Source organism: Erinaceus europaeus, chromosome 10 (assembly GCF_950295315.1).
Source record: "Erinaceus europaeus chromosome 10, mEriEur2.1, whole genome shotgun sequence".
Lineage (NCBI taxonomy): Eukaryota > Metazoa > Chordata > Mammalia > Eulipotyphla > Erinaceidae > Erinaceus > Erinaceus europaeus.
In genome coordinates, this window is record NC_080171.1 from 121,896,943 (window position 1) to 121,904,029 (window position 7,087).

Sequence of the window (7,087 nt, forward strand, 5' to 3'; positions counted from 1 at the left end):
CGACCCCCCTGCAGGTGGGGAGCCGGGGGCTCGAACCGGGATCCTTACGCCGGTCCCTGCGCTTTGCGCCACATGCGCTTAACCCACTGCGCCACCGCCCGACCCCCGGGGAAAGACCTTCTTTACCATCTGTGGATCGACCCCCTGCAAGTGGAGAGCTGGGGGCTCGAACCCGGATCCTTACGCCTGTCCTTGTGCTTTGCGCCATGTACACTTAACCCGCTATGCTACCGCCCAACTCCCAAAAAGGTACTATTTGTTTTACTTTATCTTTTTCCGTTTTCCTACTTCTTGGAGCATACTAAAATGTTTGTTTCTCCTATGTAACTCTTGGTGATTTTAGAAGTCTAAAACTAATAGCTGTTTCCTGTGTGTAGTAATCACAACACAGCACATACATCTCCATTTCATTTTGGGAAAAGCATCTGCTCCGTCAGCACAATGCACTTCACATTTCTTTCCCAAATCCACAAAGATTAACTCTAAAACCTGCACTTACACTCTGATCCCACCTTTAAAAATAATCATCTGACCCACACTTCCCTCTCCCTGCCCAGGTTTCCCTTGCAAGAAATTATTTTAAATAATTTCAAAGATTTAGTTCCAATCTATCACTGAATTTTCCCTCACAGGCTGCTTCCAGTCTTGATGGTTATGCAAACAGACTTTCATCCTGAGACTCCCAGGTCCCAGGGTCAATCCTCTGCCCACCATAAGCCAAAGCTGAGCGGTGTTCTTCTAAGAAATAAATAGCATAGAGGTAATATTGGTTTACAGAGCTGTAAGTTTTAAGAATGTAATTTCTTTAAAAAAAAAACTTTCAAAAATTTTTATTTTTTAAAATTTTTTTATTTTGCTTCCCCCCTTTTGTTGCCCTTGTTGTTTTTTTAAACTTTTTAAAATATTTACTTATTCCCTTTTTGTTGCCCTTGTTGTTTTATTGTTGTAGTTATCATTGTTGTTATTGATATAATTGTTGTTGGATAGGACAGAGAGAAATGGAGAGAGGAGGGGAAGACAGAGAGGGGGAGAGAAAGACAGACACCTGCAGACCTGCTTCACTGCTTGTGAAGTGACTCCCCTGCAGGTGGGGAGCCGGGGCTCAAACTAGGATCCTTACACGAGTCATTGCACTTTGTGCCATGTGTGCTTAACCCGCTGTGCTACCGCCCGACCCTCTATTTACTTTATTTTTGAGAAAGATGCAGAGAGAGACACACACACAGAGAGAGAAACACCAGAGCAGTGCTCAACTCTGGCTCAAGGTGGCGCAGGAGACTGAACCTGGGGCTTAGGAGCCTCAGGCAGGAGAGTCTGTTTGCATAACCATTATGTTGTCTCCCCTGCCCTAAGAATGTAATTTTGTGCTCTTTATTTGGTTATATATATTTTTTTCTCCTCTTTTTCTTTCTTTTTTTTTTAATTATACCTTTTTAAAATTTATTTATTCCCTTTTGTTGCCCTTTTTGTTTTATTGTTATAGTTAATTGATATTGTCGTTGTTGGATAGGACAGAGAGAAATGGAGAGAGGAAGGGAAGACAGAGAGGGGGAGAGAAAGACAGACACCTGCAGACCTGCTTCACCGCCTGTGAAGCGACTCCCCTGCAGGTGGGGAGCCGGGGGCTCGAACCAGGATCCTTACGCTGGTCCTTGCGCTTTGCACCATGTGTGCTTAACCCGCTGCGCTACCGCCCAACTCCCTCTTTTTTTCTTTTTGTTTTCTCTTCTCTCTGCTTTTCTGTCTCTCTCTTTCTTTTCACCACAATTTCATCACTCAAAGCTTCTTTTTTTTTTTTTTTTTTCAGACAGAAACAGAGAGACAGACTCGGGGGAGTATTCCACTAGTAGAGTATCAGGCTTGCATGTCAGAAGTGGCTAGTTCAGTCCTCAGTGACACATAAACCATGATGCTCTCTTTGTTTCATGTGAAACTCTCTCCCTTTCTCTCTCTCTCTCTCAACAAATAAATTAAATATGTCTTTAAAATAAAAGAAAAAGGAACTGAGAGACAGAGGGAGAAAGGAAAGGATGGAGCCACATGCAAGGTTCCTCCAGTGTGGTGGAGACCAGGCTTGACCTTGGGCTGTGCGCCTGGCAAAGGAGCTATCTTGCGGGCCCAGTTCAGTCCTATTTCTTTACGTTTCTGTATACCCTTCTCTTCTTTTTCCCCATCTGTTCTCCCAGAGAAAGACTTATAACCCCCTTCTACTCAATCAATTAAAAAAAAAATTATTGCAGTAAAAAGCACATAACATATAATTTTCCATCCTATTTTTAATTGTTTTATTAAGGAAATTATTATTTACAAGGCAGTTGTCATATGGATACAATTTCTCACCTTTCCGTGATAGGTACCTAGAGGCAACTCCCACCAAGTTCAGCACTCCTGCACCATCATGTGCTGAGTCCCCAATGCCCCTCATCTCCCTTCCTTTACACACACCCCCAGCCACCACCACCCCCCCCACAGATTCCTTGGCCTTGTTGCAAAAGACCGTTTCTAGTCCAAGCTTCACCCTACGTTTCACCTTTCCTTTCTTGCTTTCTCCTTGTTTGCTTCGATCTGTAAGGGAGAGTATTTGGTGGTCCTTCTGGCTTAACTTGCTCAACAGGATTCCCTCCAGTTCCATCTGAGATCAGGAGAAGGAAACGCTCTCGTCATTTCTTACAGCTGCGTAGTAGTCCACTGTGTGCATATACCATAATTTCCCTAGCCAGGCATCTCTTGTTGGAGACCTGGGTTGTTTTTGTGTTTGAATTATTACAAATACTGCTACTATGAATATCAATTCTTAGACCTCTTCTTGGAAACATGTCTGTGAAAGAAAAAAGTTCCTATTTGTCACCTGGAATTCATTCTCCCTCCTTTCTCTCCAGTGTGATGCCTGGCTACCTGCCCTGGCACTGAGTTGCCCTGTGTTGCAGCGAAGTTTGGTGGGATCATGTGATTATGCTCCCACCCGGGGGATGTGGGCAGCCTGGCGCCTGCAGATGACACAAATGGCACATTCTCTTAGATGGAAATCATTTGACTCTGTGTGTGGTTCTCTGCATCATCTTTTACAATGTAGAAAGGTGATACACTGCATGGTGCGTTACAATGTAGAAAGGCGATACACTGCATGGTGCGACCTCACTACCTGATACAAATACAGGATGTGCAGTAATTTGAGTGGTGTTGTTGTAGGGCTATGGGCTTGCAAACCTGAGGTCTCGAGTTCAATCCCCAGAACCGCATGTACCAGAGTGCTGCTCTGACCTCTCTTTCTACCTCCCTTTCTCTTTTACTCTGTAGCTCATGAAAGAAAGAAATCTTTCTTTAAAAGGAAATTTAAATCACACATGTAATTAAAAAAATTCTAAGCCTAAAACAAAAGTTGCATAAAGAGGTCTGGGAGGTGGTATACTGGAAAAACCATTGGACTCTCAAGCATAATGTCCTGAGTTCAATCCCTGGCAGCACATGTACCAGAGTGATGTCTGGTTCTTTCTCTCCTATCTTTCTTATGAATAAATAAATTCTTTTTAAAAAGTTGCATAAAATTAAATTTAATAGCAATTTTATTTAAACCAAAACCTTTTTAATTTTAAATTTTAATGAGTTTTTTTGTTTAATCCTTTATTATTGGATAGAGACAGAGAGAAACTGAAAGGGGAGCGAGAGAGAGACAGAGAGATGCCTGCAGCCTTGATTTGCCAGTCCTGAAGCTTTCCCCCTGCAGATGGGGATTAGGGATTTGTGAACCTAGGTCTTTGCACACTGTAATGTGTGCACTTAATCAGGTGTGCCACTACTTGGTCCCTTAATGAGATATTTTGAGTTTCTTTTTTAAAGATTTTATTTACTGATTGATGAGAAAGATAGGAGGAGAGAGAGAGAGAGAACCAGACATCACTGTGGTACATGTGCTGCTGGGGATCAAACTCAGGACCTCATGCCTGAGAGTCCAGTGCTTTATCCACTGCACCATCTCCTGGACCACTTAGTGAAATAGTTTGTATTCACGTTTCCATATGAAGTCTTTTAAATGCAATGTGTATGTTACAGCCACTGAATGTCCTAGTATGGATTCACCACATTTCAAAAACTTGATAGTCACCACTGAGTAATTCGGTGCCGTATAAGCAGAGCAGTTCTAGTGCACAACAGAGCCTCAGACAGAAGGAAATTGGGGGCTGGGGAGACAGCATAATGGTTCTGCAGAAGACTCTCATACCTGAGGCTCTGAGTTTCCCAGGTTCAATCCCCAGCACCACCATCAGCCAGAACTGAGCAAGGATCTGGGATGTGTGTGTGTGTGTGTGTGTGTGTGTGTGTGTGTGTGTGTTCCTGGTGCAGATCCAACTTCTCTCCCTAGACCACAACTGCTATGTGCTAAATTAACTTGTACTTCACCAAAGTCAGTGGGTTTTTGTTGTTGTTATTGTTACTTTTAGAAACTTTGCCTTTATCTTTACTAATGGTTACACTCACACTTAAATTCATAATATTGCTAATTCAGTACCTCTTTAAATTTTTTTTTTTTTTTTTTTTGGCTAGGGCAGCTAGAGGTTTTAAACAATATTTGAAAATTAAGGAACTACCACTGAAACAGCTCTGGCGATACACCACTGAGGAAGGGTCTGTACGGCCAGACAGTCCACAGAGAGCTGCCGTCCACTGCTGCCTGCTTCTCATTTCTCAGCATCTCCTTGACCTCATGTTTCCATCTGCTTCTCTCTAACATTTTTAAAATAACTGTTCCCTCAGGACTGTTTAATAAGAGAGAATTAAAAATGGTACATTGAAGATGGGCTAAAGACCCAAAGACAAAAATAAAGCACACATATATTGGAGATACAGAAGAAAGAATATTGAACCAGGGAAATTTAATTGTTAAAATACAAAATCAAAGGACAGGTAGTAGTGCATCTGGTTAGGTGCATGTGTTGCCATGCGCAGGGACCCCAGTTCAAGCCCCTCCCTTGTCCTCACCTGCAGGGGAGCTTTGTGAGTGGTGAAGCAGGGCTGCAGGTGTCTCCCTCTCTCTCCCTCCCTCCTTCTCTGTCTCTGCCTTCCCTCTCAACTTCTTCCTCTCTCTATCCTTATATCCTAATATATATCCTTATATATTACCAGAGAACTGCTTAGCTCTGGTTTATGGTAGTGCAGGGGATTGAACATGGGATATTAGAGCCTCGGGCATGAGAGTTTCTTTGCATAACCATTATTCACTCTTTCTTTCTTTCTCTCTTCCTTCCTTCCTTCCTTCCTTTCTTTCTTTCTTTCTTTTCCCTTTGGTTGCCCTTGTTGTTTTTCATTGTTGCAGTTATTATTGCTATTGTTGTCATTGTTGTTGGATAGGACAGAGAGAAATGGAGAGAGGAGGGGAAGACAGAGAGGAGGAGAGAAAGATAGACACCTGCAGACCTGCTTCACCGCCTGTGAAGTGATCCCCCCCCCCACAGGTGGGGAGCCAGGGGCTTGAACCAGGATCCTTATGCAGGTCCTTGCACTTCACGCCATGTGCGCTTAATCCACTGCGCACCCGACTCCCTGCATAACCATTATTCTATCTACCCTTGCCCTAAAATAAAATTTTATTTAAAAAAATAGAAAATTATAAAATTGGATCAATGAAATTTCACAGACATTTGATTTTTTTTTAAAAAATTATTTATTTATGAGAAAGATAGGAGGAGAGAAAGAACCAGACATCACTTTGGTACATGTGCTGCTGGGGACTGAATTCCAGACCTCATGTTTGAGAATCCAATGCTTTATCCACTGTGCCACCTCCCAGACCACTAAAGTTGCTGTTTTGTGCCACATACCATACTAGATTTAAAAAAAAAAAAATCAAATGTGAATATTTTATGCTTCTGTCCTTTAGAACTTCACTATCTGTTGTGATGTATTCACACAACAGAATACGACTCAGCTGTTAAAAATGATGAAGTCATCTTTGCCACATCTTAACTTGATGGAATCATTACATGAAATAAAAAGAAGGGACAAATACCAGGTGATCTCACTTATAGGTGGAACGTAAGAAGCAGACAGAAAGAAAAACAGAGTGGAACTGGGACTGGGTAGGGTGCACTGCCACAGAGCAAAGAACACTGGAGAAGAAGGGGAAAGATAGGGAAGGTGTTGGGTCCTGGCACATGATGGTAGAAATGGACCTGCGTTGGTGGTGAGAATGTTTTGGAAACACCTGTCAGAGGAAGATGAGAAAGTGTACCCATGTGTCAACAGCTGTGCTGGAAACTACTAACCCTTCCCCAGTAAGACAATTATAAAATGCCCTCACTTTCCAGTGGGAGAAAGAATAACTCACTATAGATGGTGTTATGTCACATAGATGGGGTTGACATAAGTACTGTGCCAAAATGCATGTCCAGCTGGAGGTTCACAGGAATGTGCCTGTAAATCGTCTTTGCAGATATGCATAATGAAGATGAAATAATGAAGTTGACTCTAAACTTAAAGGCCACTATCTTAACAGAAAGGAAGGACATAGAGGGTCACAGAGACCAAGGCCATGAGACAGGGAAGATGCCACAGAGATAAAATGGTCCATTTAGAGGCTAGTGAATGACAAGGGTTTCTGGGGATACTAGGAGCTTAAAAATAAGATAAAACTGGGGCTGGGCGGTGGCGCAGCGGGTTAAGCACAGGTGGCGCAAAGCGCAAGGACCGACATAAGGATCCCGGTTCGAGCCCCCGGCTCCCCACCTGCAGGGGAGTCGCTTCACAGGTGGTGAAGCAGGTCTGCAGGTGTCTGTCTTTCTCTCCCCCTTTCTGTCTTCCCCTCCTCTCTCCATTTCTCTCTGTCCTATCCAACAACAATGACAACAATAATATTAAGTACAACAACATTAAAAAAAAAAAAAACAAGGGCAACAAAAGGGAAAATAAATAAATAAAAAATAAATATTAAAAAAAAAATAAAATAAGATATAACTAAGCTAGGGAGGTAGCATAATGCTTATGCAGATACACTCTCCTGCCTGAAGCACCAGAGGTCCCAGGGTCATTCCCCAGTACCATACCATAAGGTAGAACTGAGCAGAGCTCTGGTAATAACATAAAATATGGGATA